This window comes from Urocampus carinirostris, chromosome 2, assembly GCF_059441175.1.
Source record: "Urocampus carinirostris isolate Australia breed hairy pipefish chromosome 2, RoL_Ucar_1.0, whole genome shotgun sequence".
Classification (NCBI taxonomy): domain Eukaryota; kingdom Metazoa; phylum Chordata; class Actinopteri; order Syngnathiformes; family Syngnathidae; genus Urocampus; species Urocampus carinirostris.
In genome coordinates, this window is record NC_142350.1 from 66,486,517 (window position 1) to 66,506,953 (window position 20,437).

Genomic DNA, 20,437 nt, shown 5'->3' on the forward strand with positions numbered 1-20,437 from the left:
GAAAATATTGCCTCTACTTACAAAGGCGTTTCAGGTTACAAAGTCAAAAATACAGTACAGTACGCGCTGCTATTAGGTATTCCCTGAGTTTCCCCAACGTAAACAAACTGGCTATCGCTTAAAATCTGCCTGGCAATCTGGTGTATCCTAGCGTGCTCTTCGAGTCACCGTCACAGTTCATAGCTAAGAGATGACAAGGAGAAGGGCTTCCGGCAAGATAGGGGTGAGAAAATTTAGCTAAATTCTTTGAAGTCTATGAATTTGTGGGAAGGAATCACCCGGAAAAATTGTTGAAAAATTGGGCTATTGCTTGGTCTGTTTGATGCCTTTCTGAAAACGCAGACAAAAGCAGACGTCATTGGATCAGTTTTTCAAAAAAAAACAGTACAAAAATGACTATTTTTGTCTTTTCCTTTATTATTTGTTATTTCTTTATATTATGTGCCACTCGATTTATGTTTATTGTGCAGTAATCTAATTTGAAAATGTATTAGTTTAGCATTTACCTCTATACTGCGTCTCTACATACGAAGTTTTCAGGTTACGAAGCTACTCCCGGATTGAATTTGTAAGTAGAGGTACCACTGTGTAAGATGGTGGATTCACAGATAAAACAGAATTCCTGCCACTATACCTCTCGCTGCTTCCTCTCATTTTCTTCGGACAGGCTTGGGGTTTTTTTTGTCCGGACGAGGAGATTCTTCCTTAGCCAGGACCTTGTTGTGGGTCTTGGTGCCTTTCCAGGAGTGTAATGGGATTCTTGTTACTTTCGGTTATCTAGCTTTATGAAGAATGTACATCACTCATACAGCTAGATAACCAAAGATAACAATCAACCCCGAAGGCTCCACCCATCTTCTCGCGCCTGCTAGCTTGCGTGTGGCCGTCCTGCGGGCAGACATATACATGGAGTCAGGGGTGTGCAGACTTTTGAGAAAGCAGGTCAGATTTGGTAAGATGAAAATGTGTAAGGGATGACTATACAGTCTTTAAAAAATTCAACCTCGTAGCTCTCCTTTGTAGCATTTCTGTTTGACTCTGATCAAAAAACGCTGCTTTGCCGTTAAAACAGCTTCCAGTTGCTTCACCTTTGCACAGCGATCCTGTCTGGTTAGCCTTTTATAGTCAGCATGTTTTCATCTTGAAATTCTTTGATATTCTTTGAAAACAGTCAGAGTCTCTTTGTATATATGTCATGATGATTGATTTCGTTCCCCTGTGCCCGCTCGGTTCCCCGTTCTACTTAAGCTCCGTCCTTTTACTTGCCTGTTGTCAGTCCGTCAGCGAACCTCTGTTTTCGCAAGGCGAGCATTTTTGACCCTGACTCCTGTGTGTCGCGTGTTTCACCCGTTTCCCACCTGTCCGTTCCTGATTTTCCCGTTTGTTCTCCGGCTACGACCCGTTTTTTGATCCAGACCACGTTTTGATCTCCTGTCCCGGATAACGACCGATTTTTCGTCTTCTACACGACGATCTCCCGCTCCGGAAGATTCACTTCCGCATTCGGAACACGTTACGATTCTGTGAGCGGCTTGCTTCCCCCGTCCAGCGCGCACTGTATCGCGGGCACTGCTCTTCCTCTATATCTCAATAAACTTCTGATCAACGTTACGCATCTGGGTCCTACTTCCGTTCTGGTCATAACAATATTAGGCAAACACAGTCGTTTTGGATTTTGGTTAAAAAATAGTCCAATTTCCAATTGTCCTGGAAGTGGCCCTCACAGTCAACTTTCCTTTTTTATCTTGCAATTGCCATGTCGAAAATGGGGTGGGTTAACATTTTTACGGAAAGCCAAGGGCAAGGTGGCCAAATGGCTACTGCCATCATCTGGCGAAATGGTGAATTTGTGTTTTTGGTACAAATGTATTTCTTACTGTGGTCACCATTATTGGAGGGCTACTTATTATTAATTTTATGACAGATGCCGCGGACCAGTAAAAATGTAATCATCGGCCGTAGCTGGCCCCTGGGCCGGACTTTGGACATGACTGCATTAAGTGCTACTTTAGATGTCTAAAACTTTGATTTGAGGATTGGCTGCCTGTCAGTATTTAAACTCAGTCCTGTCAGTCCCCTTTTGTCGGTCCGTCTGCGAATCTCTGTTTTACACGGCAAGTCCTTTTTTGCCTGTTTTTTCCTCCTATTTGTCTCCCGTTACGATCTGTTTCGATCCTGACCACGTCTGTTCTCCAGTCCCGAATAACGATCCGTTTTTGTTCTCGACCACGTCTACCCTCCTCTCTTTCGACTTTTTTCCGATCCCGATCACGTTTTTGCTCTTCTAACCCGGCTACTGACCCGTTTTTTTCCGTTCCCGACACTGCCAAAGCTCGCCACGGAAATACCACTTCCGCATCTGAGCAACCTACTCCCCGCGACCTGCGATCTCCGGATCGGGGAGGTTCGGGTTCGCGCCCCGGCCGAGTCATTCCTAAGACTTAAAAAGTGGTCGGCGGCGCCCTCTCTTGGCTGCGGCTGCATCGGGTCAGATGCAATCGACATTTCGTTCTGTGTACATTGTTACACAGAATGACAATACAAGGAAATTATTATTATTATTATTATTATATATATATCAATAATTCAGAGTATTTTTTACACTGACATTAAGCTTTTAGGAGTACTACATAACACACAAGCATGGAGAAAGAGTATGTAAGGACTGCATAGTGAGTACCTTAAAATAAGCAGTGTTAAATTAACACTTAAAGAGTAAACGTATAACCCTACTTTAGTCATCAATCATTTCATTTAATGTGATGGACAAATATTTCTGTGTTTTACAGGCAGGAGATTATATTTTTTTGGAGTGGTATATCTAACGAGTATTTGAAAAAAGTAAAATAAACAGTGTTAATTTAACACTCTATAGATGAGGACCATGTTTTTCACTGAGGAGGGGTTCAAAGTTTACTCTTTAAGTGTTAATTTAACACTGTTCTTTAGTTTAACACAGGTTTACAGGTAAATCAGAAATGATTTTTTTGATCCACGTGGTATTTCTAACAAGTATTTGAAAACTGTAAAATAACCAGTGTTAATTTAACACTCTTTAGATAAGGACCGTATTTCTCACTGAAGTAGGGTTAAAGATTACTCTTTAGGTGTTAATTTAACACTTTCATCTGTTTTATAGACAGTATCGGAATATTTTTTTTTTGGGTCATGTGGTATTTCTAACAAATATTTGAAAATAAACAGTGTTAATTTAACACTCTAAAGATGAGTACCATGTTTTTCACTGAGGAAGGGTTAAATGTTCACTCTCTGAGTGTTAATTTAACACTGTTTATATTTTTTACAGGTATATCAACATAGATTTTTTTGGTCCATGTGGTATTTCTAACAAGTATTTGAAAACAGTAAAATAACCAGTGTTAATTTAACACTCTTTTGATAAGGACCATATTTCTCACCGAAGTAGGGTTAAAGTAGACTCTTTAAGTGTTAATTTAACACGACTCATCGGTTTTATAGACAGTATCGGAATATTTGTTTTTGCCCATGTGGTATCTCTAACAAATATTTGACAACCATAAAATAAACAGTGTTAATTTAACACTATAGATAAGAACCATATTTTTCACTGAGGTAGGATTAAAAATTCACTCTTTAAGTGTTAATTTAACACTGTTATCTTTTTATAGGTAGATCAGAATATATTTTTTGGTCCATGTGGTATTTCTGACAAATATTTGAAAACCGTGAAATAACCAGTGTTAATTTAACACTCTTTTGATAAAGACCATATTTCTCACTGAAGTAGGGTTAAAGGTTACTCTTTAAGTGTTAATTTAACACTATTTATCTGTTTTATGGAAAATATCTGAATATTTTTTTGTCCATGTCTCTAAAAGGTATTTTCTGTAAAATAACCAGTGTTAATTTAACACTCTATAGATAAGGACCATATTTTCACAGAGGTAAGGTTAAAAGTTTACCCTTTCAGTGTTAATTTGACACTGTTTATCTTTCAAATAGGCAGGATCTGAATAGATATTTCTTCCATGAGGCATATCTAACAAGTATTTGAAAACAATTTAACACTCTATAGATAAAGACCATATTTCTCACTGAGGTGGGGTTAAAAGTTCACTTCTCCAGTGTTAAATGAACACTCCTTATTTTAAGGTACTCACTAATAGTGTTAATTATGGTACACTGTTTATTTCAAAGTGCTCAGTACTCGTGTTATTTTAACACTTAAAGAGTGTTAAAACTTTTAACACTACTTCAGTGAAAATATGATCCATATCTACAGTGTTAAATTAGCACTGGATAAATGTTTAAGTTACCATAGAAGAAAAATGCCAATAAATCACAGAAACATTCAGTTTTTTAAGTATTGATGATATATATTGTATTTTTTTTAAATTTATGATTTCCTGTTCCTGACTCTAAAACGACCACTAGGGGGCAGCTGATACGTATAATAGAAATTGTTATTGGCACTGTAACCCATAAATGCTATCTCCACTCAAATATACATATAGTTAAATAAATACATATATATTTGTTGCTTACCAAGCTTGAACTGAGGAAAAATAAAACACAATTTTAAATTGTATAGTTTTCTGTCTTAATATTTTCGTGTTTTCTACTTAAATTCTATTTTTAGACACTATTAGGCCAAATATTCCACATTTTATATTCAGCCTATAGCAGTCAGTTTCAGACTAACACTCTTATTACAATAGCGCTGGCGGCCCTGTTATTTAAATTACTGTAACTCCGCGAATTGATTCTCCAAAACTCCCACAAGGAGGCAGCCACTTCTCACAATCGTATCTCACAGGCATGCACGTGTGGCAATGGACCAATCACAGGCAAGAAATAACAAAGATGGGGCATAAGTAGTGAAACAATTCTCCGAAACTCCCACAAGGAGGCAGCTACTTCCCACAATCGTATCTCACAGGCATGCACGTGTGGCAATGGACCAATCACAGGCAAGAAATAACAAAGATGGGGCATAAGTAGTGAAATAATTCTCCGAAACTCCCACAAGGAGGCAGCTACTTCCCACAATCGTATCTCACAGGCATGCACGTGTGGCAATGGACCAATCACAGGCAAGAAATAACAAAGATGGGGCATAAGTAGTGAATTAATTCTCCGAAACACCCACAAGGAGGCAGCCACTTCTCACAATCGTATCTCACAGGCATGCACGTGTGGCAATGGACCAATCACAGGCAAGAAATAACAAAGATGGGGCATAAGTAGTGAAATAATTCTCCGAAACTCCCACAAGGAGGCAGCTACTTCCCACAATCGTATCTCACAGGCATGCACGTGTGGCAATGGACCAATCACAGGCAAGAAATAACAAAGATGGGGCATAAGTAGTGAATTAATTCTCCGAAACACCCACAAGGAGGCAGCCACTTCCCTCAATCGTATGTCACAGGCATGCACGTGTGGCAATGGACCAATCACAGGCAAGAAATAACAAAGATGGGGCATAAGTAGTGAATTAATTCTCCGAAACACTCACAAGGAGGCAGCCAGTTCCCTCAATCGTATCTCACAGGCATCCACGTGTGGCAATGGACCAATCACAGGCAAGAAATAACAAAGATGGGGCATAAGTAGTGAATTAATTCTCCGAAACACCCACAAGGAGGCAGCCACTTCCCTCAATCGTATCTCACAGGCATGCACGTGTGGCAATGGACCAATCACAGGCAAGAAATAACAAAGATGGGGCATAAGTAGTGAATTAATTCTCCGAAACACTCACAAGGAGGCAGCCAGTTCCCTCAATCGTATCTCACAGGCATCCACGTGTGGCAATGGACCAATCACAGGCAAGAAATAACAAAGATGGGGCATAAATAGTAAATTTTCTAAAGCATTTTTTGTTATCTGTAACCAATATTAAAAATAATAATAATTGGAATGCTTGAAACATGACTTTATTAGTTTTGATTTTGTAAAAAGGGGTAATGGATTTGGGTATTGGTGGGTTATGTATAATGTAGATCACTGTCTTCAGGAATTGCTTCACCATTTAACACAGGGGTGTCAAACATGCGGCCCGGGGGCCAGATCAGGCCTGCTAAGGGATTGAATCCAGCCCGCGAGACAACGCTCAGTGAAGCGCAAGAGAAAAACGAGCTGTAGGTTGAAATATGTCCACTTGATGTTGCCAAAGCCAGGTGCCTCTCACAAAGACGGTGGACTTGTATTTCTCTCTCTCTCTCTTGCTCTCTCTCTCTCTCTCTCTCTCTCTCTCTTTTTTTTCCCCCTCCCTTTTTCTCTCTCTTGCTGTCTCTCTCTTTCACTTTCTGTGTCTCTCTTTGTCTCTCTCTTTGTTTTTCTTTGTCTCTTTCTCTCTCTCTTTGTCTTTTTACCTTATTTTGCTCTCTCTTCCATTTTTCCTTCTCTCTCTCTTGTTTCTCTTTCTCTCTCTCTTGCTTTCCCATTCTCTCCTTCTCCCATTCTCTCTTTCTCTCCTTCTTTTTTCTCTCCTCTCTTTCTATTTCTCTTTGGATATTTTTCTTTCTCTCTCTTTCTTTCCCCCTCTCTCATTATTTGTCTTTATCTCTTGTTTTTCACGTTTCACGTTCTCTCTCTCTCTTTTTTCTCTTTTTCTCTCTCTCTCCCTTTTTCTCTTTCTTTGTCCCACCCTCTTTTTCTCTCCTTCGCTTTGTCTTATTTCTTTCTCTCTTTCTTTCTCTCTAATCTACTAGTCCGGCCCCTGAGAGAATGTTTGTTCTATCCTGTGGCCCCCAAGATAAATTGAGTTTGACACCCCTGATTTAACACATCAGTTCGTAAAAAATACAAAATTAGGATAGAGATAAATACAGTATCTGAAATTTTAAGTAAAAATGGTCAAAGTCATTTTTTCGCTACCTTAGTTAATCCATCGCGGTTCACGGATCCCTTAAATGACTCCGATTCAACTCAGTTGTTGTGTTTCGGGTGAAACAAACAAGCAAGGGTTCAAATACTTAAAGATATCGTTTCAGAAGTTTTACATAAAGCATGAGTGGGCGGAGCCGGCTTACACCATTAAGAAAATGGTGCCCGCCCCCTATCACCATCCACGTCAATCCCTCGGCAAACCAGCAGGGGGGTGACGACTTCTGAGGCCGCCCCCTTCTTCTTCTAATTTTCTTCTAAATAGAACCCAGATACCGACCGTTCAACGACAAAATAAATCCTCGTTTTCGTTTGAGTTATCTAATTCCAACGCCTAAAGCTGCTGTGGTCAATGTGAGGAGGGGGGGCCAAAAAGGGGCCCTCTAACACACCTTATCCCCAAAAATGACAAGCAAATGAGACTACTGTAACACACACACACAATAGAGCACATGGCATAGGAGTCTTTCTAATTAAGGCGGCTCTGATGCTAACCCAACACCCACCCATCGCCAAGGAAATACCCCCACCCATGCCCCTCTTAAAAACGAGGAGAAGCTTCTGCAGACGATGTGTGATTCCTCATGGATGCCGAAGCGTGTTAGCTCACTTGCTACATGCTAGCACAGGAATATGGAATAACTAGCATGTTCAAAGGGAGGGTAAAAAAATACAGCGCACACACACGGTGCAAAACAAACATGCACACATCAAATGTCAATTTGAGGAATTAGGAATGAAAACTTTATTTCGAACATTAAAATAAAAACAGGACAAAACAATGACTCAATAACAAAATAATGTTTACGTAACATGTTCGAAAAGGGGTAGTATGAAGTTCATCTTCCCTATTAATTACATTCTATAGATAGCTCGTCTTTTCTGTCTAAATACAACACAATCTCAAGGATACACAAATTACAGAGGTCGGATATCAATCATTTTAATAATAACATTAGTCACATATTATATACACTAATCATCGTAGTACCTATCTATTAACGTTATAATGCTACTAGTCACTAAATATCATTGCGACAGCAATGTTAATCACAACAATAGCAATAACAACAGTTATGATATAATAATAGTAACAATAACAATAATCTCTCGTATCACTCATACCCCGTTTTCGTCATCTCTGCATTCTGCCAGTAATGTTTTTTTTGTATTTAAATTTGAACACATGAATAGTTGGACATTGTTTGATCTCGTCTTGTCATTTTTTCCAAAATTTGACTCCACACACAGACACACACATACTTTTCCTGGTGGTTCTCACCTTTTGAGATTATGAATTCACTACAGCCCCTTACATTATAATTTCCCTCTTTCCGAATGAATCATTTCTGGATGTTTTCTGGCATGTTTTTGTTGACCTTAAATAGCAGTTGTGAAGTGAGAAAATTTATTAAATCATCCAATTTTTAATGTTATTATTATTCAGTAATTATCTGTAGTTAAGATCATGGAATATGTCTTTTTTAAGCATTCCAATCCTGATTACTATTTAAAATGTTTTATGAATGAGATTATATGTATATAGGAATGACATTTATATTTTAATTTATTTTTTTTTCTCCTTTTTAGCACCGTCAGAAGTTTTATAGAAGAGATGCAGATCATTTTTATAAATATTTAAATAGAATAGAATAGAAAGGCCTTAATCGTCTTTATACAATAGTACAATTTAATCGGAGGGTTTTTCCTTTCAGCGCGAAGTAAGACGAATTAAACAGATTAAAATTTGCTAAAAAATGAAGACACCCTCTATTAATATGTAAAATATGAACCTAGTTTTATCCTGCTTTTATATTATAAATTATATTTTTTCACATTTAACACTCGTGTTGTCCTATTTTAAGGCCATATTTGTACTATTTTATACAGCTTACATAGAATTTTGAATAAATCATCTCATTTTTCTCTATTGTTGGGACCCAATCTGGGAAAAGTGATAACAAATATTAATATACATATATTTATAATTGTGTCCCCTCCCCTCATTGATTTTAACAACTTAGTGATTCGTTTTGACCCGAAGACAACACGAGGGTTTCAAAAGCCGAACCGCATTTTATTTTCATTGAATATAGAAATACAAGATATATATTTTATAATACTGACTCCTTCATATGAATTAAACAGCAATAATTTTGTCGCTTTTTGCGTGAATATTCGTATGTTTCGTATGCGTGTGTGTGGTTTATAATTACCCCCCGAAACGTGCGCGTATAGTCAGGCCTTTTGCAAGAGTGTGTGTGCAAGATTCTGCAAAAAAAAATGAATATTTTAGGTACAAAGCTAAAAAACGCACGCGCACAAAAGCCGGATTTAAAACAATGTCGATGCGCGAATTGTGATAGGGTATTTACGGTATTTGTATGCAATATTTATTGTTAGACGTTAATTAATAGGGACACATTTTCACAAAAAAATATATATAATATTCGGATTTAATATGAATGCACGAAGCTTATATTATTGTGTTTACTATACTATTATTAGGAAAGTTTTAGGCCCCGCGTGCGTGCTCGCGGGTGTGTTTTTGGAGCTAGGAATCTTGCATAATCCCTTTGCGCTTCCCAAATGTTCTGATCCAAAATCGCGCACGTCCTCGTGGGGACGTAACCGCGTGCGTGCGCATTAATATATGCTTTTTGTATGCATATATTGTAAACGTGCGCGTTTAATTCCCCTTCCCTCGTGACTAAAATAAAGAAATATAAGTGCACTTTATTTTATGTTTAAAGCGCGTGCGCTGCAGCTTCTGCTGGTATAATCCACACCATCATCATCTCGACGGGACTCACGTGGCCGCGCGCGGCGGCAACGTGCTGGATTAAAACGAATTACCCCAAAAAATATGGAGGAAGAAAACGGGGGAAAAGTAGAGATTGGCGATGGTGGAGGCCTGGACTTGTGTGCGGAGATGCGAAGAGGATGATGGAAATGACAAGCACGTGCACGTTATAGCGTCAGGTTTGCACGAACACGTGACGGAACACAAGATTTTTTTAAATAAATCCCATTTTTTTTCTTCATTTATTAAAATCTGTGTTGCTGAGGCGCACGCTCAAGAGCGACTCTTGCAGCAAAAGCGTGCGTTCCCTTTTATTCAAAGACACGTGTTTTATCAATGAGGCATAGAAAAATGGTGGTCGTATCATAAAAACCGTTCTCTGGGATACTCACAGCGTCTTTGAAACCGGAACCATCCGAGCCCCTTAGGAGTCTTTGGTCCTGACGTGCGCACTGATGGGGAGCAAGCGGCGATTGAGGCAGCGGAGGCTGAGGCGCGCGCTCTTGACGGCCGCGCCGGTTGGTGACGTGCGTGCGTGTGCACGTGGCCTCCGTCCAATGGTTGCGGGAGACCCGTTATTTCCCGCCAAACCCCCCCTCCTCTATTAACCGCCCCCCGCCCCCTGACGTGGCTGTTCTCCATCCACGCGGATCGCACGCAATGAGAATTTGGAAAGGGATGCTTCAAGAACATATAGTACGCGTGCGGGAACGGACACGCCCCCCGGAGTGACGTCATGTAGGTCACTTCCGGGTATTACCCTCCCCGTTTCACTCAAACGTGACGCAGTTGTTCTAGCTCGGTTGAATGTGAGGTAGTTGAGTTGTCCATCCATCCATTTTCTGCACCGCTTATCCTCAGTAGGGTCGCGGGGGTGCTGGAGCCCATCCCAGCTATCTTCGAGCAGTGGACAGGGGACACCCTGAACTGGTTGCCAGCCAGTCGCAGGGCACTCTGGGACAGCAGTTAAATTGTCATCCATTCGTTTTATTGGCTGGTTGTCATGATTACTGATTCTGGGCACCTGCGGCCACGGGACCTGATTGGCTGTTGAACTCTTTATAAACTCCCGTCTTCCAAAAGGAACCCGTCAGACTGTCTGCAAACCTATGCTCTCAGCTAGGCAAGCTTTGTACTCTCCGACATTGTCCTGCCCTGATTTCCTGCCTGATACCTGTTGCCGACCTGTTTCTGAACCCGTTTCTGTTTTGCTCCTCCGTCCCGGCCATCGATCAGTTTTGCCCTATTTCCTGCCTGATACCTGTTGCCGACCTCTTTTCTGGACCCGTTTCTGTTTTGCTCCCCAGTCCCGGCCATCGACCTGTTTCCTCGCTGTCAACGACTACCTCGCTCAACACGGAAGTGCCATTCCCGCGTTCCTGCCATCTGCTACCTGGGACCGACGATCATCAGATCTTGGAAGCAAGCCCTGCTCTCTCTTAATCAATTAAACGGAGTAAAACGAACGCTATTGGGTCCTGTCTCCGTTCCTGGCTTGTGACACTGGTGAGAGAAATCGGAGACACCGAGTCGGTCGGTAGTCATAGGCCAGGCAGGGAAACGGTCACACTTTCACTGACGGGAATCAAGTTTAGGCAGTGCTGGCCTAAATAATATCTAAATCATGTGATTTTGATTATCTTTCGTCCACCAAATCTTATTTGTCAGCTTCCTTTCATTATTCCTCCCTGGTTTTACTGATTCCAGCTGTGTTCTTTCATATTTGAGCATTTAACCTATCACATATTAGTTGTTGCTAGGCCCAAAGCTCTACCCGGAGGCCTTCACAGGAAATCCTGAAGGCCCTAAGCCATAGTATCATATCAGTCTTTGGGAAAGTTGTTGGTTTAGCCAACCAGATTCGGAGTTGGCGTTTGAAGACCCTCTAGAGCTGGGGTCTTCAACCTTTTCAAGCTGAGTTTTACTTTTTTTTTTTACAAATTAGTGCAAAGGTGACCCAGTATTTTCGTATTATTACTACCGTAAATTCTGGATTATAAGCCGCTACTTTTTTCCCTAACTTTCAACCTTGCGGCTTATTCAGTGATGCGGCCAATTTATGTAATTTTTCTAACGCCCGCTAGCGGCGCTTGAGTGTTGCTACCATTAACTGCCCTGTCAAAGCTATAGTATTTTTATTAAAGCTTTGAAAACTCTCTCGGTGTACCGTCTTTCTTTGTAAATATGTGTAACCATGTATAAAATGTATTTGCAACTGTATATTTTTGTAATGTATTTATTTGTATTTATTTTAGACACTTATTCTGATATGTTTTGCACGGGTGAAGGAAAAATGAGGGGCGGAACCAACGCGGGGTGCCGAGTTTAAGTGGGGACGGCTGAAGGTGAGGGACAGACAAGGAAAGAAGAGGGGGTAAAAAGTGGGTTAAAGAAAAAGGAGTTGCGTGAGTAAATGTGTTCATCTGATATATTTTTCCCACCCTTACCTTTGGAAATATACACTTTTTTCCTTGGTTTACTCTCAACGGGACCCGGACTCTGCAGGTCTGCATCAAACCTTAAGTACCGGTATCATTTTCCGTTCATTTTGCCGGCTGTGATTTTTGGACTTTGGACTTTAATGAAGGACATTTAGTTTGAATCGCAGGACTTGCAGTCGGGTTTGGATTAATTTTGTGTTTGTGTTACATGTTTAAATGTGGGCGCATGCGGCTTATATAAAGGTGCGGCTTGTGTATGTTCAAAATCGGTTTTCCTCTTAAAATGTGATGGGTGCGGCTTATAAACAGGTGCGCTCTATTGTCCGGAATTTACGGTATGTTATTACTTGGTTAATAATTGGAAATTGTGTTAAATAAACTCAGTCAACCACTAAAAATATATTATACTACATTAATCACAGTGACGCAGCACAAGTGAGGTATTGTCACCTCAGCTGACCTTAGGGGGTACCCTGGTGCCCGCGGGCACCACATTGAAGACCCCTGGTTGAGAGGGCCTTCACAAACTAGGAATGTCCAGCTGTTTAAAGAAATAATACTGGCGCCTTGATTTGATGGCAAAAGGTCGGACAACTCCAAAGCCTTTTGCATGTGGGAATGTTTTTTTCCACCACTTTCATCCTAGAGGTAGGCTCTTTAGCCCAAATCCAAGCCTGATATGAATTTCGGGCCTAAGCTGTCAATCATTATGTTTGGGTCGGGTGGAGCTTCTCTCTGTGTGATTTTTTTCATATTATCCAACCATCATTGTTCTTTTAATGTTCTTGTTTTATTTTAACTTGAATTTTGTTACGAAGGACCGGCGGCGGAGGCAGAATCCGGCGTTTTCGGACCCATACAACTTCTACTCCACCCGAGTCCTCACAGAAGATGGGATATTTCACATCCAAGAGCGGGTTCTTTCACAAATCTCACATAACTCATTCAGCTCCAGTAAAGGCTTAAGAGTAATCTGAACGATCTTAGACTGTCAGGACCAGAACGGAGACAGGACCCACTTGCGTGCGTTTCTCTTAGTTTTATTGGGAAGAAGGGTAAGGATAGTACATACGATCCGTAGATCACTGGTTGTGGGGAGCAGGTTGCTCAGACGCGGAAGTGGTATTTCTGTGGCGAGCGATGGCGGTGTCGAGAGCGGTAAAACACAGATCAGTAGCCAGGACGGGGAGCAAAATCATAGTCGAGTTCAGAAAAGGCGTCGGAACCGGAAAATAGACGGGAATCAGAAGACAAAAGAGTCAGGGTTGAAAAGCTTGCCTAGCGTAAGCTGAGGTTCGCAGAGGGACCGACAACCGGTGACAGGAAGACGGGGATATAAAAAGTGACAGGTAGCCAATCAGCGCGCCTCGCATCAGTAGACATGACATTGACGACATTTAGGGATAAAAATGGCGTCTCTCTTAATTTTGCACCGCTCACTTTTCCCTGACTCTCGAAAAGGGGAGGGTGTATGCACCTATTTCTTCATAATTAGGTCTACATTTTGTAGGGTCAAATCAGGGTTGGGTAGGGTTACTTTAACTGGATTACTTTCAATTACTTTTGGATTGCTCCAATACCAAATATGCTGATAAAAGACAAAATAAACTAAATATGAATAAAATGATGACTCACAACACGTGGTAAGCTTTCTCTCCTGGCTTTGATCTCTTTGATCTCCGGCAAAACGAACATCAAATGCGACAGAAACAAAATGAAAATAAATCCAAACAGCTTGCCAACATCATTTTTGCCCTTCCGTGTGTTCCGTTACTCTCCGAGCCTGCACAAAATTTTGTCATTTTATTCAAATTTAGTTTCTTTTGTCTTTTTTTAGCATTTTTGGTATTGGAGTCATCCAAAAGTCATTGAAAGTAATCCAGTTAAAGTAACTTTACCCAACCCTGAGTAGAATATCACTTGACATTGGTGAAAGAAGTAAGGTTTTCACAGCAACACTCCAAATAAACTGGAATATCTATTAAGATTTACCATTGGTGAGAGAATTGAAAAACAGTAGGGGGCGATCTAAGTAGAAAATAAAACGATGCCTTCAAATTTACACACACAGTCTGCACCGGTCGTGGTAACATTTGGAGAATTGGGTAAGCGATGTTAATATACTTTTGGTGAGAGTAGGACCAAGTATGATCAGATCAGAAAAAAATAATAAAAAGTATTACTTCAAATTTACACTCACTGTCGGCTTATTTTGATATACTTTTGGTAAAAGAACAGTATGAATAGATCAGAAGAAGAAGAAAAAAATATGATTTGAAATTCACACCCACGGTCTACACCAGGGGTCCGCAAACCAAAAATGTTGAAAGAGCCATAATGTGCCAAAAACCCCCAAAAAATTGTCTGGAGTCGCAAAATGTTTAAACCTTTATATAAGCCTTATAGTGAAAGTAGTGTATCTATATCAGCTGTTTTTATTGGAAGAAAGGGAAAGGGTTGCGCCCTCGATCCGGTGATCGCTGGTTGCGGGAAGCAGGTCGTCCTGAACGCTGGAGGATTTTATACATTTGACTATAAAGGATTTTATACGATTGAATTCAAGTTGCATTTATTGAGTTTAATGCTGTAGTTATTTACTGGCTGTGCCTTTATTCAATTAGCAGTGAAAGTTCAGGGCACCTTGGTAGGAAATTTTGTTTACAGGAATGGCAGGAACTAACTGATAAGATAATCAGCACATACAGACGCAGAAAGGCCCTGATGACGGAGGACGGCAGGCATTGTTTTGAGAAACGCCCGCTGCTGTTTTGAGTTTTCTAGACATCGCGGCCAGTTGGTGGAGCTCACGTTGGGCTTCATTGGCACGCCCATGGGAGGAGCCGGCACACCATCTTGCGGAAAGACGTGGTCCGAGAGGAGAAGCTAGAGGACTGGAGAGAGAAGGCTTGCCAGAGACTCAAACGAGACTAATTCAGCCGTTTTCGATGGAGTACACTTAAATGATTAATGAAATTAAATCTGCATAGCCTGGTGGCAGGATGCCGGACAATAAATCGGCTTTCTTGTTCATCTTTTTCATCAAGAAACGAGCACGCATACATTGTTTGGTGAATGTAGGTTGTGTTTGGTTAATGGAGTCAGATAACTAATTCGAACAATTTGGTAAACGGTACATTTTGATATTTAATTCCCAACAACGCGGAAGTGGATCTTCCGTGGCGAGCGATGGCGGTGTCGGGAACGGAAAAACGGGTCAGTAGCCGGGACAGGAGAGCAAAAACGTGGTCGGGGTCGTAAACGAGTCGTGAGCCAGGAAAGTAGGGTAGACATGGTCAGGATCAAAAAACGGGTCAGAGCCGGGGGACAGACAGGAGCAAAAAACGGGACAGGTGGGAGTCAGGGTCGAAAAGGGATTGCTTAGTGTTAACTGAGGTTCGTAGACGGACTGACAAAAGAGGACAGACAGGAGTGGGGACAAGTACTGATCGGAAACCAATCAGTCGGAGGCTGTTGGCGCCAAAAGAGCCCACGATGGAAATGTCTACATTGGAGTCGAGTGCTGTCAAAACTCAGCCCACATACGCCTTTTCTTTCGGCGCTTTAGTGAATACTGGATTTGTAATCGCTATCTAACTATACGATCGTCGCTTTTTTTGAGTAATGACATAATTCGATTCGGAGGGGCCCAGAAAACCGTGGCGCTAAAAACTGCGTTAGTGTGCCATGAGGGGCCGCCATTGGTGTTCTGCAGCTCAAGTAACGCACTCCCTTTGAGTGTCAATAACAGTAACTGTCATGATTATTGATGCGAGGCACCTGATTGACTGCTCGTCTCTTTTAAAACTCCCGCCTTCCTGTCACCCATTGTCAGTCCGTCTGCGAACCTCAGCCCACGCTAGGCTAGCCCTTTTGACCCTGACTCTATCCTGCCCCGATTCCTGTTTGATTCCCGGCTCTGAGCCCTTTTTCTGAACTCGATTACATTTTTTGCTCCACCGTCCCGGCCATCGACCTGTTCTTTCCCCGGTCTCGACGGTGACTTCGCTCGCCCGTGACCCCTGGATCGTGGGTGCAAGCCTTTTCCTCCTTCTAAATCAGGGGTCGGGAACCTTTTTGACTCAAAGAGCCATAAAAGCAAAAAATATTAATTTTATTTTGGGAAAGAGTCACACCATATATTATGAGACAAATTTACTAAATTGCTAAACCCGCGCCCCAGAGAAAAGCTTAGTCTTCAGCACATTTATTTTTGATGATTTGATAAAAATTATGAAAAGAGAATAATGCCAGAGCCCCTGTCCCAAATTCAACAAACAGACCACTTTAAACTTGTCTCTTTCTTGCAATTACTCAAGATCGGTTAAACTCATTTTGACCCTTTTTTCCCAACATATTGGTTTCAAAACCAAATGCAAGCATTTATTTTGTAAAAACGTCACAACATTCTGAGAATAGGGAGCCTTATGTGCTTACCTTTGGCGAGAGATGGGAGGGAATGCTTGTACTTTTTACATAGCTCCACCCATCCCTCCCACTCACCCAATCAAATGACTAAGTTCTCTTCCGGTGTTTTGGCGTATTTACAGTTCTGTGGATTCATCATAAAGTATCTGAACACTGATTATATAGTGAACTTTTAAATAAAGGATTCTTTAGCGTTGTACAGCCAAAACGAGTTTTTTTTTGTGTGACACCTTGACTGTAAATTGTAGTAAAAAACGTGCCCTATATATACTGCGAAGTGTTTATTTTAGCTTGGGTTTGGCTTTACGTGAACCTGAATAGCATAGACATTCCCGGTTTTGAACAAGATGGAGAAATTTTGCATGCAATCAAATTGGTCTCTGAGCCATAGGTACTCATAGAAAGAGCCATATATGGCTCGCGAGCTAAGAAAAACAAACTCAAGTGGGTCCTGTTTCCGTTTCTGGTCCCTGACAGTAACGGTGGTCAATTTACTCCGTGATTGAAAAAATAACGCTGTTGCGTAGCACGGGTCAACAACGACTGACTTATTAGTCTGCAGGCTGTGTTTTGGAACCTCAACAGAGGTGGTTTCCAAAAACCATGGTACCCAGAACCAAGAACCAGGTACTTTTTCATAATGGAAAACCAAAAAGGTGGGGGCGAGGCATAGCCAGCTGGAACCGTATAGTGGAAAAGCGCCGGTTTTGGAGAACCCTTGTTTGAAATTCTTGGGAAAAACCGTTTTTTTTCTTGCCATAGCAAAAACCGTTTCATCCCAGTTTGCCGCCACGCGAGACGGGACCCCCGACTCGACGGCGCACGTGAGTGGCGCTCGGTTAGCGCTCGGCGTGCGCACGGGAGTCTAGGAATGCGGCGAGGGATGGGAAAAAAGAGGGGGTCTCGGTGGGATTTTGGCGGGAGAGCGTGCAAATCACTTTTTAGTGTCACCGTCGGGATCGGGGGTGCAGACAAGGGTCCGAAAGGGAGGCGTGCACCACGGAATTATCATTAGAATCGCATGGCGGGGATAAAACTCTCCTTTGAATAAATTACTGCTTCAATAGGAGGCGCGACTGCCAAAGAGACAACTTTGTCAGGGGCCCCCTCCCCGCTCAAGGGTCTCTCTCTCTCTCTCTCTCTCTCTCTCTCTCTCTCTCTCTCTCTCTCTCTCTCTCTCTCTCTCTAAACAGAGGGCGATGCCAGGTTACCGCGTCCGGCGGTTCAGGCAGCCGGCAGGCCTTGAACGCCTCTTGGGAAAGACCACCGCGCTAATGGGATAGAGGAATGGGGTAAAGGGGGTACAATAGGGGTACATCCAGTGCCTCCACCAGTGTCCCCTCCCCCCCTATTATCCCAAATCCTCACTCTTCCTCCCTATTTGTGCTGCATGGGAACCCGAGACCAGACCTAGCACCGCCACCCAAGATCATGAGCAGTGTCGGGAGTAACGCGTTACCAAGGAGCATGTTCCTGGAACCCATCCATCCATTATCTGTACCGCTTATCCTCAGTAGGGTCGCGGGGGTGCTGGAGCACATCCCAGCTATCTTCAGGCAGTGGGCAGGGGGACACCCTGAACTGGTTGCCAGCCAATCGCAGGGCACACAGGGACAGACAATTCGCTCATTCACACCTAGGGACATTTTGGCCAATTCACCTGAAATGCATGTTTTTGGAATGTGGGAGGAAACCGGGGTCCCCGGAGGAAACCCACGCAAGCACGGGGAGAACATACAAACTCCGCACAGGAAGTCCGGTAGCTGGATTTGAACCCATGACCTCAGAACTGTGTTGTACACGTGCTGACCACTGCCCCGCCGTGCTGCCCGTTCCAGGAACCGATTACTGTATTTTCCGAAGTATCAGGCGCACCCGAAAAATCCGAAATTGGACAGAAATTTTAAAGTTCGCCTTATAACCAGGTGCGACTAATTTCTCGCCGAATACGGTGGCTAAGATTGGAAATGCATACAGTAAATGTAAATGAAATAGGTTTAGGTCAAGTCAAGTCATGTTTATTTGTGAGGCCCCTAATCACAAAGAGTCTCAAAGGGCTGCACAGATCAAAGACCATTGCAAACTACAGACTATTTTGACACCATCACCTGATCCGGGTGTGCGTTAATACACGTGGCTTTGTGACAGGGGTCTCAAACTCAATTGACTCGGGAGCCGACAGAGCCTCAATCTGGATGACGTTGGGCCAAATCAGGTTTTTCACAAAAAAAACAGGATCCATCCGGTGATCGCTGGACGCAGGAAGCAGGTCGCTCTGAACGCGGAAGGGGGACTTCCGTGGCGAGCGATGGCAGTGTCGGGAACGGAAAAAACGTGTCAGTAACCGGGACAGGAGAGGATGAAAAAACGGGTCGAAGCCGGGGAACAGACTGGAGCAAAAACCAGTGAGAGTCAGGGTTGAAAAGAGTTTGCCGATGGTAACCGAGGTTCGCAGACGGACCGACAACAGGTGACAGAAAGACAGGGGTTAAAATAGGGACAGGGAGCCAATCAGAGTCCGAGGCAGTTGGTGAGTCAAATCAGTAATCATGACAACACGTACTTGTCAGTTCTAAACAGAAAATGTGGCCATCAGGACATAAAATACTATCCAAAAATACATAAAATAGGTGCTAAAAAGCACAATTAAAATAATACAAGCTACACAGACTCAAAGTGACCAAAACACTGCATTTTTTTCCCTCAATTTACTGCCCAGCCTTTCACAGACAAATAAGAAGAAAAAAGAAAGGAATAAACAAGAAGAAAGAAAAAGAATAGAATACTGAAAAGAAGTAAGAAAATAAGAAGAGAAAGCAAAAGCCAAAAGAAAAAAAAAGGAAAAAATGAGTCAAATAAATAGAAAAAAAATAAAAAATGAGAAGAGAAGAAAAAACAAAAAACAAAAAGAACAATACACACTTTTAGATGAAAGCGGGGGACTCAAACGATCCTGCCGTCGACCGCAATTGGCACCTGGGCCACGAGTTTTGAAGAATCTGCAACAATCAATAAATCAATAACGATCGCTGACTACCCAAAACGAGAAATTGTGGGATGAAGTTGTTGCCGATGGTCGCAAGCTGATAAGCTGAGGGAGGCGTCCTTCACGAGATATCACGACTTGATTTGAGGGCACAATAAAGGCCAATGGAATAATGAGCGTTCCCTTTTTGCCATATCTCCTCTCTGCGTATATTTTGGGGCAATCCCCAACGACGTTCTCTCCAAAACTAGTTGTTAGCAGGTAGCCGTTAGCATGACTCTTTTGCATCTACTCATTAGATTGTACCTGTTAGCATGACTCTATGTAACCATTACCATGACTTGTTAGCATGTAGTCATTAGTATGTAGATTTTATCATTTTAGACTTGTCATCATGTAGTCATTAGAATGACTTGTAAGCAATACTACAAAATATAAGTATGGTAATATTATAAAAATAGTACAGAAATACTAAAACAAATTCTGACTGCAGAGATACTGCAAAAATACCACATAAATACAACCAGAGTAACGCTACAAAAATACTACCAAAGAGCAGTGCGAGGAATCAAGTGGACTGAACCATTTCAAGGCAGCGGAGCATTTCTGACACCTATATATACACGTGTGTTTATATTTTCATCATATTCAAGACTATCCCGTCCTTTATTATGTAAGGATAAGAGAGTTTATTGGGTTATATTTGGGGGTGATCGGGCACCCCCCAAAACGGGCTAGTTACGCCCATGCAGTAAAACCTTTGTAATACACAACTGTTGAAAATGGATTTTGGCAGCACGTGCAGGCGGATCATGTGGAATGGATTTTAGCAGCTCGGCAAAGGGAAAACACAATCGAATGAGGAAATAAATGAAAGGGTAAACACGTTCATAGCGCCACCTTTCTTCG

General features: G+C 42.0%; 1 long non-coding RNA gene across 1 annotated transcript in view; it reads right to left on the reverse strand.

Moving 5' to 3' along the window:
* The window catches only part of LOC148373040 (uncharacterized), a 33,008-nt gene extending 22,774 nt beyond the window's left edge, over positions 1-10,234 (reverse strand). Inside the window, exons 1-2 of the long non-coding RNA XR_015849582.1 lie at positions 10,069-10,234; positions 635-888 (exon numbers count right to left, since the gene is read on the reverse strand). This is a non-coding gene — a long non-coding RNA (uncharacterized LOC148373040). The remainder of the gene's footprint in view (positions 1-634; positions 889-10,068) is intronic.
* Positions 10,235-20,437: the final 10,203 nt, after the last annotated feature.